The sequence below is a fragment of the Lissotriton helveticus genome, chromosome 3_1 (assembly GCF_964261635.1).
Source record: "Lissotriton helveticus chromosome 3_1, aLisHel1.1, whole genome shotgun sequence".
Classification (NCBI taxonomy): domain Eukaryota; kingdom Metazoa; phylum Chordata; class Amphibia; order Caudata; family Salamandridae; genus Lissotriton; species Lissotriton helveticus.
This window is the reverse complement of record NC_136061.1, coordinates 2,100,379,263-2,100,398,690: the sequence shown is the minus strand read 5'-3', so window position 1 is coordinate 2,100,398,690 and position 19,428 is coordinate 2,100,379,263.

The window sequence follows — 19,428 nt, the reverse complement described above, 5'->3', positions numbered from 1 at the left end:
CTCTAGCAAAATACGTATACAAACCTTGCATACGTCAGAGTTTTGAGCTTGGTTCGCTTGAGCATCTGATCTCTTTGAGCGTGGTCGGAAAGACCATAATCATATCAGGGTGGACATTTTTCTTTTCTTTGGGCAAACCATACACAAACCATAACAGTTTATATACATTGTGTGGGTCTAGCAAGCTGCATATATAGTGTATTGTTCTTGAAGTGTATGAGTCGTATAGACACTCGTGAGCCTCCTACTGAGGATCATTAATTTTATGGCCGTAACTCAGGTTATAAAAGTCACGTTTGACACCTGCATTTAAAACAATCGCAGCAAAACCTTAAACAGGCAATATGGCGTCGTAGGGTATGCCTGGAGCTTCCTCTTCATAATCTGTAATATTATAGGTACAGACACATTTCTTACGTGTCTCTTTGTTTTGGATTGTGGAACTTTCAGTCTGTTTTGAACTGCATAAGCAGTAAAAATGTTTGGCAGCATCCCTTCTACCATGGCTCTTTTTGCAGATGCTTTCTATGGTTCAAAAAAGAAAGAAAGACAGACTATTAGTTAAAAATAAAATATACCTGTATATACAGTATGAGTGTCTATAACGATTTTTTCTAACTTCTTCATTTTCGTGGGACTCGGCTGCGGCTCTGAAATCTTGAGAGTTGTTGAGGTCCATTGAGGCATAACCAGCATTGGAGTTTGCGTGCGGCTGTTGCACGACAATAGCCTCAGGAGCCGATTCCTCCAAAAACCCATATCTTCATAGACCTGTGAGTTACAAGTTGTTGTAGATTCTTCACCATCATCCATGTCGATGAAATTGCTTCCATCATTTGCTTCGTTACTCGAGGCTTTGCTGCCGCTGCTGGAGCCCTTCATAGGGGATATTACTTGCAGCAAATCCTTGAGGCTGAGCGTTTCCAACTGCCGGCAGAGCTCCTCGTTAAAACCGGTAAAGCCGTGACTACCCTCTTTAAGGTCGCTCTGCTGCGCATTTTGCTACATTACCGATGGTGTCAGGCTACGATAATATCTATTGACAGTGTTCAAACTACCATCAGAGGGCGTCATTTTGATGAAGTGGCTGTAACTCTTTCTAGAGGGCGGCTCCTGGGTTTGGCATAGGCTGCATAGGGGCTCCTTATATGCATTCTAAGCATCAAAAAAGGGGTGTATTCCTCTAAAAAACATAATGGTCACCTGATCTCCAACTGCTCTGGTTCTTTGAGGGCTGCCCCATAGCCATAACCACGTAGTAGAACCATGAGCATGTGACTAGCACATGACCAGGGTGATGTCACAACACACATGCCCAACACGGTCACTTGCTCCCCTTCCCCCAGAAGTGATGTCACTTCAGGGAATGGCCCCCAGGGGCCCAGCGGTGCCGGTAACGGAAGTGACATCACTTCCGGGGAAGGGCAGCTGTCACTTTTGACCCTGATGTGGCTTACCCTAAATCACATGTTTGATCAGTGCCAACCGGAGGTCCTTTCATGCCTTGCAGGACCGTCAGGAGTATCTGCCTGCCTCTGCCTGTATCTGCTAGAACAGAGGACGCCGCATTGCGGAAGAGAATTAAGAGCACCCATACAGACCAGAAAGGAACCCGTTAGCCTGTGGAATCCCTGGACTCCACCCCCCTTTTCCAGGTATCCTTATCCCTGAGGACCCCTATACTGAAACTGACCTATTAGACTAAACGAATGAGGTCCCATTACGTCATACTTTCTGGCCATGTACCCTTTCATACTTTGTCTGAACTGTACTCCTATTCTGTCCAACATAGGATCATACTTCTCTCGGAGGACTCACCATACATTTATGCAGTGACCTTCCCGAAGTAGAATCAGATTGCCTTCGAACTCTGACCTAAATATCTGTCCCTCCCAGTGGGATAAGAGGTAAGTTCCTTAGCTAATCATTATGAAATTAGACACACTCTCCCCCCTGCAATTCCGAGACCCCTTCATTCTTCAATAAACTACCCACCCCCTCCTCGTGAGGGACCCAAAACCTTGGGCCTCTCACTCATATAGATTGATGCCCCTGTGTGCTTGAATGGATGCTTGTATATTTGAATTAGCTCGTGAACACACTCCCCTAGAGGAACCGTTATATATAATGAGTGACGCCTACCTATCAGAGTGGTGACATATACACAGAGATTTTTTTATGCATAATAAATAAATTCTATTTTTACCTTTCTTGTATATAAATTGTTTATCCAGAAACTCGACCAATCATGAGAAATGTTTGCTGATGTTTTTTAAAAATAAGTATGCTGAAAAATGTCATATGATTAAATTGTGTCCCTAAACTAAATCCTTTCTCATCCACAGTGCACCTGTTCTTGTCCTGCCCCCTCCCATGGCCCCCCGCCCTGATGAAGATGCAGCCTAATTAGGCTCAGCATCGAAACGCGCGTTGGCGTGACCCACATGAACGGCACCTATGCAGCACAAGTTTCTCCATCTTATTTACTGTACCTTGCCTCCATGTTACAGTTACAGTCCTAGTGGCCATTGCAAAATCTTTTCCCCAGACTGCTATGTATCCCCCTAAGGGTTTTGTATGAATGTGTAAATATTGTATTGTTTGAGGTTGCGAGTGAGAATACATGCATTGGCTGACTGTGGGAGTGTGTGGGATTTGAAAACATTTTTGTGATTTATAAATTCCTATGACACACTGCATATTCAGAATTCATCTTGACCACCCATAAATAAAATATATTTATTTTTACAAGAAAGTTGTATGGACCCTGTGTAAATCAATGTCAGCTCTGATACGTAATCTTTTGTCACCCTTCGTTTGAATGTGAGGATCCCCTAGTGGGACTTTGAAATTGACCCTGGCAGGGTTTCCTTCTTTTCTATTCAGCAGCAAGTGTTCAAACTACCATCAGAGGGCGTCATTTTGATGAAGTGGCTGTAACTCTTTCTAGAGGGCGGCTCCTGGGTTTGGCATAGGCTGCATAGGGGCTCCTTATATGCATTCTAAGCATCAAAAAAGGGGTGTATTCCTCTAAAAAACATAATGGTCACCTGATCTCCAACTGCTCTGGTTCTTTGAGGGCTGCCCCATAGCCATAACCACGTAGTAGAACCATGAGCATGTGACTAGCACATGACCAGGGTGATGTCACAACACACATGCCCAACACGGTCACTTGCTCCCCTTCCCCCAGAAGTGATGTCACTTCAGGGAATGGCCCCCAGGGGCCCAGCGGTGCCGGTAACGGAAGTGACATCACTTCCGGGGTAGGGCAGCTGTCACTTTTTGCTTGATGTGAAATGTATCACTGTTTACTACTCAATAGCTGCTAATGGCCATCGTAAAATGTTATTTTGTATACTTTCAATTTCTGTGCATATCTACAGCCACTGGAAAAGCCAATAAGTGTATCAAACAAGCATTGGCAAAGTGAGACTGATTTGTTTTGCCAATGCTTGTTTAAAAAGGATTGTCAAGAGCTAGCTTTTCATTTCTGTAAAATTCAAGGGCATAGCTGCCATTGGTGCCGCCGGTGCAATGCACCAGGGCCCAGAAGTAGGAGAGGGACCAGTCTGCTGTGCACCATCTGATGTTATTTCAAAGGCTGCTGTTTTTTTAGGTTGAGCCTAGGCAGCACCCATGCGCTGTCTCTCAACATGCAGTATCTACTTTTGTGGGGGTTTTCTACGCCCATTACATGTTCATCGCTTTAATTGGATTCTTAGCCTGTCTTTCAAAATTCCTTTCCTTTCTTTGTTAAATCCCTTACATTTGTCCTGCTTTTTGAGTGTTTTGTTACTGTCCAGGAGACAGACCCTGTTACATGGATCAGGTCACTTCAGGGCATGTATTTCGTTTCGGCGCACTGCCTTTTTAAGTTTGCATTCATGCTCAGTGCGGCTTCACGTCTGCAGCGCTTCTTCATGCAGGACTTCTTCACAGAGCATGGCAGCAGCACACCTTTAATTTTTTCGGCACAGCACCCATTGCCTCTTACACATCCAGCACTTAAGGTTTCTCCTGCCGCTAGGCTTTACAGTCACCCCTGCAAAAACAAGCATTGAAAATGCAATAGGTCTCGCCTTTGCTTAAGTTAAAGCTATTTGTTTACTAGACAATACCATTAGCAAAGCAAATATCTTTAACTTAAAGGCTAGACCTATTGCATTTTCAATGCTTGTTTTTTCCCTCCCACGGGAAAAGCGTTTCCAGTGGGACAAATCACTAACATTAAACCCCCACAAAACCTGAGGGTATGCCATGTCCTTTCCCAACACTTATCCCTGCCTTTTTCGGTATATGTTTAGACGTGCATTAAGAGGGATGTCTTTGCAAAAACTCTAAGACTACCCAAAATGTTGCAGCTTTGCGTGTGCTCACAACATGTAAAATAATCTTGTGGATGTCTCATACCAGAAATACAAGTTCATGCCAACACTCCCCATTAACAATTGCATCTGCAGAAAAAGCACACCATCTGGTTAATATTTCACAAATGTAAGTCCTTTTACAAGACCATGTAAGGCCAGACACGAAAGCCTTCTACTGGCCCCCTTTGGAAACCGCAAAAAACACAGTTGATGGACAGAATGTAGAACAATGTCATACATTCACCCCAGTACAAGGATCTGGGCCTAAATCCATAGTTTTTTTGCACTCCACACCACCCTGGGTTAGAGACTGGCTATATGCAAATCAGCTCTGACCCTGTGCCTCATGGGAACAGTCCAGTCCGAACTACCAAGCCATGTCTTTCCCAGACCGTAATTAAGCATCCAAGGACCGTTTTCTGGCTATCAGCCTTCATCAGCCTGGATAGCTTGACTCCAGTGGTGTGGAGAGCCTGGGACTCACGTCTGAGCATACCCAGCCCACTCGGGGTGAAAATTGCAAAAAACACAGTTGATGGACAGAATGTAGAACAATGTCATACATTCACCCCAGTACAAGGATCTGGGCCTAAATCCATCGTTTTTTTGCACTCCACACCACCCTGGGTTAGACACTGGCTATATGCAAATCAGCTCTGACCCTGTGCCTCATGGGAACAGTCCAGTCCGAACTACCAAGCCATGTCTTTCCCAGACCGGAATCAAGCATCCAAGGACCGGTTTCTGGCTATCAGCCTTCATCAGCCTGGGGGGGCGTGGCTTGGCCACCGGCGAAAATGGACGCGTGAGCTCTGAGCTCCGTACCGGCCTTCCCCGATTATCCTGCTCTACTTTCTCCTGGTGGCCCTAATGACTTGGGATTGACCACATCCCCACCCACGGACATTAAGATTCGGTTTTGGAGCGGTGGGGCCGACCCAGCTGTGGTGCGGAGGTGCGCCGCACCCGAGATTTTGCGGACGGCGCCGGCCATCTTTTGCGGCCTGTGCACCCTGCTTCATCCCCTGCCTCGATTACTCAGGTGGCCGACTTGCGGTGCGGGCCGGCCGTCCGCCGGCTGCCACGAGGGTCAGGACTTCAGCTTCGCAGCCGATCGACGGCGGCGGCAGATGGGCCGCCCCAGAGTGGAACTGAGACAGGGCCTGGTCGAGGGTGCCCTCAGGTGAGAGGACTGGGCACCTCCTGTGGCTGCGGAGGCCTGCCGGACACGGGACCAGGGGGACTCCCTGCTCGAGCTCTGGGGACTGTGGGCGGCCCTGATCCTGCGGTGACTCGCCGAGAGTGCTCTGCTCGCACTGGGCATTTGTCCTGTGGGGCTGGTGTGCCCTGCCAACTGCGGGAGGCCTGAGGGGTCGGCGCTGTGGGCCCCTGACGCAGCCAAGTCCTGAGGAGCCTTGCCGGTTGCTGCTGGTGCAGGGGAGCTGGGACCCGGACGAGGTGCCTGAGACTCTAGCGGGGCCTGGTCCCGGGAGCGGTTCCTCCCCGGCGTGCAGGAACATTGATCCCCCCTGGCTGGGGCCTGAACCATGAGCCGCTGGCGTCGCCGAGCAGAGGCGGACGCACAGGCTGCCACACACCTGATCTCCTGCTCATGGGTCCGAGGGGGCAGCTCGACTTCGGGGCCTGCTTACGACGTCTGCCCTGGGCAGCGCGGCACGCCCGCCCAGTGCTGGGAGTGGGGTGCTAGACCTGGGGACCTGCAGCGGCGCTGCCACATGCGCGACCTGGGGAGTGACCCTGGGTATTGCAGGATTGTGTTCTGACCCGCCGGCACAGTGTAGACTCCTGGTGGATCTAACTGAGGGAACACCCAACACCTGCTGACCGAGGGCTGAGACTGGCGGCCACCATGGGGAAGCGCTTGAAACCTCCCCCTGACCCTGCGGAGGAATCGGCGAGCGGTCAGGACTCTGCTCTGGCCGGTGGGTCGACGATGGGCCTACCGCAGAGCCAACTAGATCAGATCTTGAAAGCCATCACTGACACCAGAGAGGCCTTGCACCACGACATCGCTCAGGTATCCACGAATTTGGGGCTCCTGCGGGCGGACCACGGCAAACTGGCAGACCGGGTCAAACAGGCCGAGGTTCGGCTGGACGCACTGGAACCCACGGTCAAGGCATCTGAGGCTTCTCTGGGTGAGCTGCAACAACAGGTGCACTTGCTGGAACAGAGAGCGGAGGACGCAGAGGGACGCAATTGCCGCAATAATATACGCGTGGTTGGCCTGCCGGAAGAAATTGAAGGTTCTGACATGTTGGGCTATCTTGAAACCTGGCTGCGCGACGTGGTGGTCCCGGAGGGTCTGACACCGTTTTACACCCTGGAACGCGCCCACCGGGTGCCGGCCCGACCCCCTGCTGCTGGTCGACCTCCTCGGCCGGTGGTGGCGCGCCTGTTGCACTACAGGGACCGAGATATTATCCTGCAAAGGGCGCATGCACTGGGGCCCTATCAAGTGGACAATGCCCGGGTTTCCATCTACCCGGATTATTCTCTTGAAGTTCAGAGGCTGCGTTCAACCTTCCTGGCAGTTAAGAAGGCTCTTCGTGAAGAGGGTATCCGTTACTCTCTCTTGTTCCCGGCCCGCCTGCGGATCATGATGGAGGGCAAATCCTCCTTCTACAGTTCTCCTGGCGAAGGGTGGGACTGGCTGGAACTCTACAGGGCCGGTGCGGATGCACATCTGACATCTGGGGAACCGCGGAGCTCCGCACCGCGACCTAGGCGAACCAGGAGGCACAGGAGACGATCACAGACTGAGCTGGAACGCAAAGAGGCCCTCCGGGCGGTCTCTACCATTTCCAAGACAGTGGAGGCAACATCAGCGATGGAGTCGGGCTCCCATAGGGGCTCTGAGGATGGGACGTCAGAAGGTTCGGGCGGTGGCGGCCCCATACCACCCCATGTCACTCCTGGGACTGCGGATGACTTGCTAGACGAATGACCCTAATGCCCCCCCCCCGAAGTGGTATTGTATATGTTGCTGTGTTCCTGGTCTGTGTTAGGGGAGGAGGCATGTATCCTGGGCGGGCAGAGAGTTGTTGGGCGGCTGCCTCGTACGCTTCATGGCTCCTGCCATTGACGAGGTGGGGATGTGGGGCGCCTAAGACATGCTGAGGGAGGCCGGTCGGGCAGCGGCATGTGTAGCTCACGGTCTGTTGGAAGTGGTGCCGAACCCCCCCCTATCTCACACCTATTGTGAGACTCTGGTAGTTACCAGAGACTGTTCTTCTTGGGACTTCTGCATTTGGATGGGTTTCTACGGTTTGGGGCCTATTCTGGGGATGGGTGGGACACAGGTTTGTTGGGTGGTTTTGGGCTCAGGTTTTTGGGGTGTTGTCAGTGTGCCTGGAGTTTTTTCTTTACTCAGAACTGTACTTGCTATTGTGAATGGGGACCTTACCTGAGCTGAAGTGTGTAACCTGGAATGTGCGGGGACTGAATTCCATGCTAAAGCGTCACAAGGTGCATGCCTATCTTGTTCGCAGGGGGATCCAGGTAGCCTTCCTACAGGAAACACATGTTGACCAGACAGAGGGGCGGGCTCTGCAGCGCAGGTGGCGGGGGCAGCTGTTTTACACTGTGTACTCGGCCTTTGCCAGGGGAGTTTTGATCTGGGTGAGAGCAGGGGTTCCCTTCCAGCCCTTGATGACAGTGGTAGATCCTGAGGGGAGGTTTGTGGCTGTGCAGGGCCGACTGGATGGGAGGGACGTAACGCTCTGCAGTGTTTATGCCCCGAATGTGGAGAAACCTGCCTTTTTCACACGATTATCCGGGAAACTGGCGACAGTCCTGGCTAATACGGTCCTACTAAGGGGGGATTTTAACTCTGTGTTAGATGTGAAATTAGACAGGTCTCACCCACCACTGGCGCAAGCAGCAGCTCACAGGCTAGCGAAGAGTAGGAGAGAATGGCAAAGTAGCTGGGGCCTGGTCGATGCATGGCGTACTCAACACCCTACTGAGAGGGATTTTTCCTTTTACTCCCCCCCCCACATGCTCCACATGTTCGCCTTGACAGCATTCTCTGCTCGCCGGACGCTCAGTGTTTGGTCCGCCACAGCGAATACCTGGCTAAAACGATATCCGATCATAACCCTTGCTTGGTAGCGGTCCAATGGACACAGCAACGCCAAACTATCCCGACGTGGCGGTTGAACCCATTGGCGCTGGAGGACGCGGCGTTTAAGGCTGATGTACGAACTGGGGTGGAAGGCTATTTCACTACCAATGAGGGCACGGCATCGAGTATGGCGCTGGAATGGGACGCCTTTAAGCGGTAATTCGGGGAGTCTGTATTTCGGCTACCGCGGGAGTCCGTGAGACCCTCCTACAGGACGTCACGCTCAGCGAGGATCGCTTGCGCGCAGAGGAGCGACGTAGTCACACGACTCCCGAGGCTCACAGAGCGGTTTCAGCTGCGCGAGAAGAAGTTGCGTCAAAGATGGAGAAGCTCCGCTGCTTTGTCTATAAGGAGTTTCTTATTAGAGCTCAAGCTGAACGGGACAAGGTGGGCTCCCTGCTGGCCTGGCTGGCTAATCCTGGGACGCGAGGCACTCCGATTGTGGCTTTGGCTACCCCGGAAGGGCACATGGTTTACACTCAATCGGAGATCAACACCCAATTCTTGGAATATTATACACGCCTTTATAGGAGCGAGATGTCAAGCGCGCCTGTGGAGCTTGATGAATTCCTGTTTGCGGCGCGGCTTCCCCGGCTTGACCCGGATCACGTGGACCGCTTGGGCGGGGATATCACTGAAGGGGAGATACGTGTAGCTATTAAGCACATGGCTCGCCACAAGACCCCTGGCGCGGATGGTCTACCGATTGAATTTTACGCAGTCTACGCGGATGTGCTGATCCCACAGTTGCAGGCGGTTTACCGGGAGGCCTGGGACGCCGGGGCTTTACCCGTGACCACTCGCGAGGCCTTGGTGATACCCTTACTGAAGCGTGGCGGTGATGCCGGCTCTCGCTCGGCCTACTGCCCACTATCCATGCTCACGACGGACTACAAGATTCTGAGCAAGGTTCTCGCGACGCGGCTTCTTGCTCACATGCGCACTTTGGTGCACCCTGATCAGGCGGGCTTTATTCCCCAACGCACCACCGCCACCTGTGTGCGTCGGCTGCTTCACGTCATGGGGAGCAATATTGACGACCTCCCTGATGCCGCTGTCCTTTCGATTGACATCGAGAAGGCCTTTGACAGCGTTGAGTGGCCATACCTGCTCCGGGTACTGGGGGCCTTTGGACTGGGTGAACGGTTTGTGAAGTGGACTGCCTTGCTTTATGCCGCGGCCACTGCTCGAGTCAAGACAGGTGCTACCATCTCCGCCGCGTACAAGGTTGGTCGGGGGACGCGACAGGGGTGCTCTTTGTCCCCTCTACTATTCGCGCTCGCTATAGAGCCTCTGGCAGCTCACGCCCGTATGGGCTGAGCTTATGAGGGTCTCTCACTGAGAGGTGACACCCATTACATCTCCCTCTATGCGGACGACTGTTTGATGTTTTTAGCGGACACCGGCGATTCCCTGCGTGGGGCCGAACGCTTGCTCTTAGATTTTGGCCACCTTTCAGGACTACGAGTCAACTGGGGGAAATCTTGTCTCTTCCCGCTAGCACTAAAGACGGATGACTCCCACCCAGGGGGCGAACTGCGTTGGGAGTACCATTGCCTCCCCTATCTCGGTACACATATCTATCATTCTTCGCTGGCCCTCCTAGAGGGTAACATTGACAGAGCGATCCGGAATCTGCGAGGCTCCATGAGATTCTGGCGGACACTGCCTCTGTCGGTCGCGGGGCGAGTGGCATTACTGAAAATGGTAGCACTTCCCCGTTTATTATATCTGTTCCGCACTCTACCAATATGGATCCCGGCATCAGTTTTTAGCAGACTCCGCTCCCTAATCTCCGGGTTCATCTGGGGATCGGGTAGACGGCACGTTGCGCTGGCCACGTTGATGCGTCCCAGGGCAGAGGGGGGGCTTGCGGTCCCGGATTTTGCGTGGTATTACCTGGCGGCGCAGCTGCAGTGGCTTACCCAGGCAGTGGCCTTAGAGTACCGGGGCCCAGAGGGGATGCAGGGCAGACTGTTTCCCAGACACGTCATCTCTTTTATAATCCTGGGTCAGAAGCTGGACCTTACCCAGCTCACTCTGGAGGAACGTACACTTCGTAGCTGTTGGCTTCGTTGCCATAGGCGCTCCGGTACCGCTCGCCCATATGCCCGTGAGATTCCACTGGGGATGTGCACGGCCTTCCCACATGGAGGTGACTGGTCTGCGCTGGCTACCTGGGAGGAGCTCGGTCTGCAAGTGCTCGGTGATCTTTACAAAGATGGTACGCTGCTCACGTTCCAAGAGCTGCGAGACACTTACGACCTTCCAAGAGGTGACTACCTGCTGCACGCCGCGCTGGTGGCCGGGATTTGGAGACACTGGAGGGAGGGGCTCACCCAACCACCGACATCCGAGTGCTGCCAATATGTGGTCATGGCGGCTGGTACTTACAAGGCCGTCACCTGCCTCTACCAGAGGCTGTCGACTGAAGCCCTACAGCCCATGGATGGACTGAGAGCCAAGTGGAAATGTGATGTAGGGCGACCGATTCCTGGGTCGACATGGCCACAGCTGGTGCGACGAGCGTGGAAGGGCACTAGAAATGCCAGGTTCCAATTGATCCAGTTCTTTACTCTACACCGTGAGTACCTAACACAGATTAAGATTTCGCACTATTTTGAGAGCGCATCGTCGCTCTGTCCTCGATGTGGATCGGCGGGGGCGGATTTCGCACACATGTTTTGGTCCTGTGGCGAACTGACTGGTTACTGGGAAGCGGTGATGGCCTGCCTGAATGCTGTCACGGACCGGCAGATAGACACGGATATGGGCGCTTGCTTACTGTTATGGTTCCCTCACACCCCCCGTACTCGCGTTACTAGTAAGTTTTATGATTTGGGCCTGATTTTAGCCAAAAGAGAGATCACCATGCACTGGAAATCCAACCAAGGTCCCAGCTACTTGCGCTGGAGGGCCGCTCTGATGCGATGGGCGAGGGCGGAGAGCGCATTGCGGTTGCAACAGGCCAGGCGCCTAGACAACGACAAGGCCTTAGAGGTAGCTAGAGCGTGGGAGGCCTTGGTGATAGCACTCCAGCTGCCTGAGAGCAAACTGAGTGAAGATGAGGAAGCGGCAGCACCGTAGATTACTACACGCACGACGGGGGTTCTGAGAGATCGGTTCCCCCCATTGACACGGACTACTTTCCATTCTTCTTTATTTTGGCAGGGAGGAGACTTTCTGTTGATTAAAAGCTCTCCGAGGGAGGACGGAAGGCACACTGACAGGGGGGGTGTGACACAGGGCGGGAACTGTTTCGGGGATTGTTATATATAAATGGCTTCATGTATGAGAAGTATTATCATCCTGGAATGTCATTTGTCGATGCATTATATTGCCGATTGTGCTACTTTCTTGTCAAACCTGATTGCTAAATAAAAATTATTTTTACAAAAAATCAGCCTTCATCAGCCTGGATAGCTTGACTCCAGTGTTGTGGAGAGCCTGGGACTCACATCTGAGCATACCCAGCCCACTCGGGGTGAAAATTGCAAAAAACACAGTTGATGGACAGAATGTAGAACAATGTCATACATTCACCCCAGTACAAGGATCTGGGCCTAAATCCATCGTTTTTTTGCACTCCACACCACCCTGGGTTAGACACTGGCTATATGCAAATCAGCTCTGACCCTGTGCCTCATGGGAACAGTCCAGTCCGAACTACCAAGCCATGTCTTTCCCAGCATCCAAGGACCGGTTTCTGGCTATCAGCCTTCATCAGCCTGGATAGCTTGACTCCAGTGGTGTGGAGAGCCTGGGACTCACGTCTGAGCATACCCAGCCCACTCGGGGTGAAAATTGCAAAACACACAGTTTCAAAACCCACAGCAATTTCAAAATGCTGTCAACGAAGCATGAAGCGTAATTAGGAAAAAATGCCTATTTACCTCCAGAAATTAGCTCACCATTAGGTGCCGCCAAGAAACCTATGGTCCACTCTAGTTTATCTAATTCTGCAATGTCATAAAATGGCCGAGAATTAAATCCCTAAACCCAACAAGTGAACAACTGGAAAGTGATGAAAAACCACTGTCTAAGCATCATCTGGACGCTGACACTCTTGGGCACAACTTCTATCATGCCTCCTGTTTATTTTGTTTTCTAGCGCTATGAAATATCCTAAGCACTTAATACAACGTCAATAAAATAAAATTAGTCCGTGCTTCAAAATATCTGCAGGTCTTGACTTACTGCATAAGGATCTGTCATTTGAGCACTCAAAAACATTTTCGTTCCCATCACTTACGTACATAAATAACTTTGTGAATGGGCCCAACGTGATTTGCCCTAGATCAGGCAAATTGAAGAAATGGAGAAGCTGGGACAAGAAGTCGATCAGGAGACCAGTTTCTACTTTCAACAACATAGTAAATACTATCCCATGTACCCTACCTTGACCTATACGTATAGTAAAGCATTTCACATGTTCACATTCGGAATTTCAAATAGCTACAAGGTGACGCACAATAGGCTATACCTTTTCATCGTAAAACAAAAAAAATGCCAAAGCCAACCGGTCAAGCCCCCAACCACCGTACAATGCCGTATCTATTTACTAAAATGTGTCCAATATGCAATAATAAATCTATAAAAATAAAGAGAAGTGGCCCAGGTACACAAATCTAAAGTGCCCACTTTTTCAGGCATGTGTGCCCGCGATCAGTCAAAAAGCGTTTCTTTAGTTAGATAAAACTTCGTGGGAACAACAGCCTTCTCACTGTTTTTTGGTCATGTAAGAGGTGGGTTCACTGAATGGAAACATTAAGACCAAAGTGCCCTAAATTGTCACCACACTTCCAATGTAGCGTTAATGACCACTGTAGCAGGAATTGCCATGAGATAAATGCCTACATATGACGCTAAAGGAGGTGCACATAACGAGTGTAGACTAGAGGGCCTTTTTCCTCAAAGTTAATGACCTCTAGAACTTTTATTAACTATTGGAATGTCGCAGAAGTGTGGTATACTTTATGAGGGGTACTTTAAAAATGTGCACATGAATGATGTGATTTTGCCTAATGTACTTGGTAACAGCACTATCATAGTGAGTCACTTAAGGACAAAGCAATAGTACACCAAGTATTAAGAGTCACTTCCTGATTGACTAGGACAATGTTATTGCTTCACAAGAGTTAGAATGTGGAAATCTTGTTTTTTTAACACTTAGAGCCATCCCTTGGAGCTTTCAGATTGGTTAATTCATGGACTGCAAGTTCTAAAAGAGGTAACAGGAAACAATACTCTCTGTTGGTTGCAATAACTAGTTGGTATCAAATCAATCAATACAGAACATATGGAAAAATAACAGCTTGAATGCATTTGTCAAGACAACGAGGGTCATTTTAAAGCAAATGCACTGGTCCATTACATTCGCAATATTTTACAGTACCCCAGAGATTCTAACTCTGTAGACCACTTCAGTGTGGTCTGTAGACCACAGTCCTGGGTTCACTTTGGTTTGACCAGGTCACCCATTTTATTTTAGGAGAAAATTCTAAATTATCCAACACAAAGTGCGTCTGGATGATCATGAAAAAGTAGGGGTAAAGTAGGAGTCCCGAGATAGAGTCTCAGCTCACAAAGGTTTGTATGCACGTGAAAATAGGCCCTGCGAGCGAGGTTAATCAAACGTAACCAATAGCCAACTTGATCATTTTTTTAAAAGTGACTGAGTCTTGACATGATCAAACTTTAGCTACTAAAGGATAACGTGGACAAATCAATAAAAAAAACACGGAAAGCCTTTCCCTAGGTTTACTATACTCCTCAAGGCCACTCACTTCTGAGAAAAAGTGGACCAGCTTATCACTAGGTGCCCTGATAAATTCATGGTTAGAATTTGGTAATTAACTATAAAAGAATCGTCAGCTAGCTCTAAGGTGCTTAAAATGGTATAACTGGTACTACCTACGGTATCAGTAAGCGAGACAGTCTCTCTAATGCCAGCAGAGGATACCCTGCCTCCATGCTCAAGGTCGGAGTGAATTGAAGTGGTTTCAGCACTGCCCCTCCATATAAATAAAGGCCCGCTGACCACTACAACAATGAGATCAGCTACAACAGGTTTTTTACACCCACTTGCCTCCGGCTAACAAACATAGGGGGCTGTATATAATGTATATGGTAATCAGCCTGTGGAACACTTTACCCAAAAGCCTGCAGCATCAGAGCTGGTTTCCAAGTTCATGTAGTTTATCCAGTCCAGTTTATTTTTCCTTTGCATTCTGGGATGTGTTGTCCTACCATAAAATTAGGACTACAACTCCTAAAATGCACACCAAAAACCTATCCTGGATGTGCAATGAACACATGAACCTGGGAAACTTAAGAGCCGTGTAGAACGAATCAATCTTTTTGAAATGCAAGGACACCCTAAAAAAGAAGCGTGTGTAATTAAGTCTGTGTTGCTGTATCACTTTGGGCTTGTTAAAATGTTCCCAATGCTAGAGATATTCAATACAGAAACGTCATCATCTAAGACGGTTCAGGGCAATAGCTGACTAGCAAGAAGTTAGCTTACAGGGAGAATCCCACTCTGCACTGCGCGACCATTCAAGCATGGTCTCTGACAAGAGGAGGCTGGGAAAGGTAGTCCAGGACTGATGACCATCTCTGCAATCACGTGCTGCAGACAACATGGGTGCACCAGCACTCAGGGTGTGCACGGGCGAGGAGACATGCCAGGCAAATCGTCATAAACTGTATCTCCTCAAAGGACATCCTAAGAGAGGGCAGGTTCACGATGATTACAGGAGCTGCATTTTGGGATTCTCTGTGAAGAAGCACTCTCGTTTTGTTGTCAATGGATGCAGACCAAGGCAAAAAAAACACATCTATATGAAAAGTAAAAGTGATAATATAAAACACAACCCCATGCAAGCAACACACGCACCTACAGAGCAAACACCATAAGAACATCATTATACAGTGTAGTGTTACGTCGACTCCTTCTGCTTCACTGGGATGAAGAAGGTTTTGGGAAGCACAGGACTAATATTGCGTTTTTATTTCTCGTCCACATTGATGACTTATCCCATTAAGGGGTCTCTCTGCCTGCAACCTTCTTAGACCAGGCACCATTTCTGTCTTTGTGGTGTACCTGTCCCAAGTAAATAAAACACAAGGCAAGAGTTTCCTCAGCTCTCAGTCTTGCTCCTTGAAGCTTTGCGCCTGCTACGGAAAGGAAGCGCGTGCCGGGAACAATAGCCAACAAGGAGTCACTTGAATTCTTCGAAAAAGGTATTATTCACCATTGGTAGGGTTTTTTTTTTCAAGGTAATACAGTTTGAACAGCACTGTACAGAAGGAATCATGTGACAACCCAGTGGCACTTGATAATTGGTGATATATACAGTAAGTGACTGTGAAGGTGCAAGTGCTAAAGTGAGCAGCGTGATCGGCGCATAGTGACAAATAATAAGGTAAAACAATGATGGCTCCAAATTAGAATCAAGTTGTAGTCACTTAAAACATGATTTAAAACAGTTTGACAGGAGCACCAAGCTTAATATGCGTCTTATGATTATGCTGTAAGGTCGACGGCGTTTCGATCCCTGTCAGTTGGGATCATCTTCAGGACGGGGGTTGTCGGTGTGAACAGTGAGCGTCAGCCCGGTGAAGATCCTGTGGGTTGTACAGCTACGGCATTTGCTGCCCGCTTCAAGCAACTTTGCAGAGCCCTCATCGCCCTGAAACGTCCTGATTCATACAGGCGCCCCAACGCTCCCTTGCTGATCTGACTCTATCCCCTGCACGATCAGCCATCCTCTCCTGAGCCACGGCCAGGACGCCCAGCCCACAGGATCTCCACCGGGCTGACGCTCACTGTTCACACCGACAACCCCCGTCCTGAAGATGATCCCAACTGACAGGGATCGAAACGCCGTCGACCTTACAGCATAATCATAAGACGCATATTAAGCTTGGTGCTCCTGTCAAACTGTTTTAAATCATGTTTTAAGTGACTACAACTTGATTCTAATTTGGAGCCATCATTGTTTTACCTTATTATTTGTCACTATGCGCCGATCACGCTGCTCACTTTAGCACTTGCACCTTCACAGTCACTTACTGTATATATCACCAATTATCAAGTGCCACTGGGTTGTCACATGATTCCTTCTGTACAGTGCTGTTCAAACTGTATTACCTTGAAAAAAAAACCTACCAATGGTGAATAATACCTTTTTCGAAGAATTCAAGTGACTCCTTGTTGGTTATTTCTCGTAATGCTAATTGCATACACTGTGTAAATTGTCTTCTAAATAACACCTGTTGGGAACTGTTTCTACGTACATTATACACCCATCCCAACCTGGTTTATGGGTCCCCTCCTGTCAATTTTACGTAGGGAACAATAGCCAGCATTGATTCATCTGGGCTTTGTGAATGGATCTCCTCCCTCTGCGCGCACACAAAAGCGGTGATGGACTGTCAGAGCAAGCTGGCTCTTGCAGTCACCGCCACCTCCCTCGCAGACTAAGCCAAAAATTGGATTTATTGCGACATGGTGCAGGAGAGAATCTAAGACGTCGCCTTCAAGGTCACTTCACATCTAGACCTGCTAAGAGTCTTCTATATACTATAGTGCACCACTTTTACACGAGCCAGTCCTTGGCATCCGATTGCTGGGATAGTAGAGTTCATGTCTAACAGAACAAGAGCGGTACCGCAAAGGCAGCCGCGTGTTTATTTTCACATTGCGCTTTCACTTTAAGTGAAAGCGCAATACGAAAGTAAACACGTGGCGGACTTTGCCAAAGCCGAATGCAAAGAACAAAGAAAAAAGTGCATAGGGGTAAAGAAGGGGGGAGTGTCACGCCGCCGGTAAAAGATCAAATCCCGGTTGGCGTGGCCAAAAGGAGAGAAGGCGGCAACAAGGAGGGACTAAGAAGCCTCCTTTACAATCAAAAGCCAGCGTTTTGCATGGAAGCTGACGCTAGCCAATTAAAAAGATCGGTGGGGCTTCAACTCTTCTGCATTTGGTGATGCAGTGCAAGCAATGAAATTCATTTTATTTATTTATATGTTTACTTACCTGTAAAACTCTGTAATCCATACATTACTACCCCCGACCCTGCCCCTCCCCCTCCCCACGTCACCGCCCTGCAGGTCATCCCACTACCGACCGCGGCTGCCCATGCGGAATTACTGCCGTAATACCCGGGGATCAATAGCTGCCAGGGCTTTACGTGCACTGGGTCCTGCCGGTGCTCACTGGCAGTTCTTAAAAGCAGGTGCCAAAATGGGTCTCTATTGGGCTACCCGTTTTTACCTTTACGGTGGGGAAAAAAGCTTAACTCTGCGATAGTACCATTCATCACAGCTTTTGATGTAACTTCAAAGTATTTAGTTTTTCAGATTTATATAGTGCAAACTTGGAGCGCTTTACATGAGCACCAGATACAAAACACAAGCACATATTTAGGTTTGAATCATGTGTTGAGCAGACGTGAGACTCGAACCTGCTTTCTTAGCTCGAAAGTCCTTAGCTACCTTACTCTAAAACCTTGTGCACAAGAACGGAAGCATTTCAATATTATTTACAATGAAGTGATAGTTGTTGCTTATTTATCTTATGCAATTTACAACCATTGACAAAGCCAATAGTCCTGACTTGTTGTAGGTGTAATGTTACTTGTTGTGTTAACTAGCTGGATAAATGGACAGATGCAGCAAAATACCAGTGGTGAGGCACACTATGCTAAGTACTGATTTTTAGCTTAAGTGTTTTAGGCTACCCCCTTAATTACATCAGCAATGTCCCTATGAGAAACATCCCAGTTTTTCATCCCACTTAGAGCCCTGATAGCTGCTGACATCAATTCATCTCAGAGCAATTTGTCTGCAGGATTAGTGAGAGTGAGCCGGCCTGGCCTAGGGTCCAGCAGTTGTACAAGGAGACAAACAAGTTCATAAGTACCCTTGATGGAGGAGCTGGGAAGGCTGGCAGGGCCTAAAGCACCATCTTAAGGGCAGGGGGCAGGGCGAGTGCGGGACCCCGGAACTTTGATAGATAGTCCCTCATCTGGGTTTATTCAGGAGTGATGGCGCCCATGGTTAAACCGTCAAACTCTATTAACACCAGTGTTGCACCCTCCTTCTGCGTCACCATCCAGGTCATGGCTGGACTCCCATTACCGTGTCCCTCTGTTTTTTATATCCCCCCCACCAACCGAAACCATAAAAAAACTATAACAACTATTTAGAACAGGCAGGCAAACGTTGCCAATGTTCTCCAAACAAAAAAAAACGAACCATTTTTTATATTCGTTATTTTTTTAATAAGCTTGTTCACTTATACATAATCTCATCTTAATTATAGACAAAGTAACAAAAATGCTTATAACATTTTTTTTATCATAACTTTGCAAGATGCTGCACACAAGCAACTACTACTCTACAACTCAACTTAAACACATTAGCAAAGCCAATAGCTCTGGCTAAACACTTATGAGCTCCCAAAGGCGAGACCTATTGGCTTTGCCAATGCTTGTTTATACACCGTGCATGGCAAGGACTTGGCTGTGTTTACTTTTCAGGGGGAGGGGTACCTAGGGAGTAGAAGATAAGGGAGCAATAAAGAAGAGGGAGGAAACGGATGAAAGAAAGGGGAGGGTGGAACAAACAGGTGACAGAATTGGAGAAGGACATGAAGTTGAAAGAAAAGGAGAAAGGAGGTAAGGATAAGCAAAGTGGGCAAGAGAAAAGGAAGAGAGGGGAATCAGAAATCAGGAGAGAAGCGAGAAAGGAGATGAGGATAAGAGAGCTGCAGAAGAAGGGAAGAGACTAGAGAATGGGGAAGGGAGGAAAGTAAAAGGAAGAATGTACGAGAGGAGGGATGGAGACAAGGAATCGAGATGGAAAGACAAGTAGAATGAGGAACTTGGAGACCCGTAAATGACA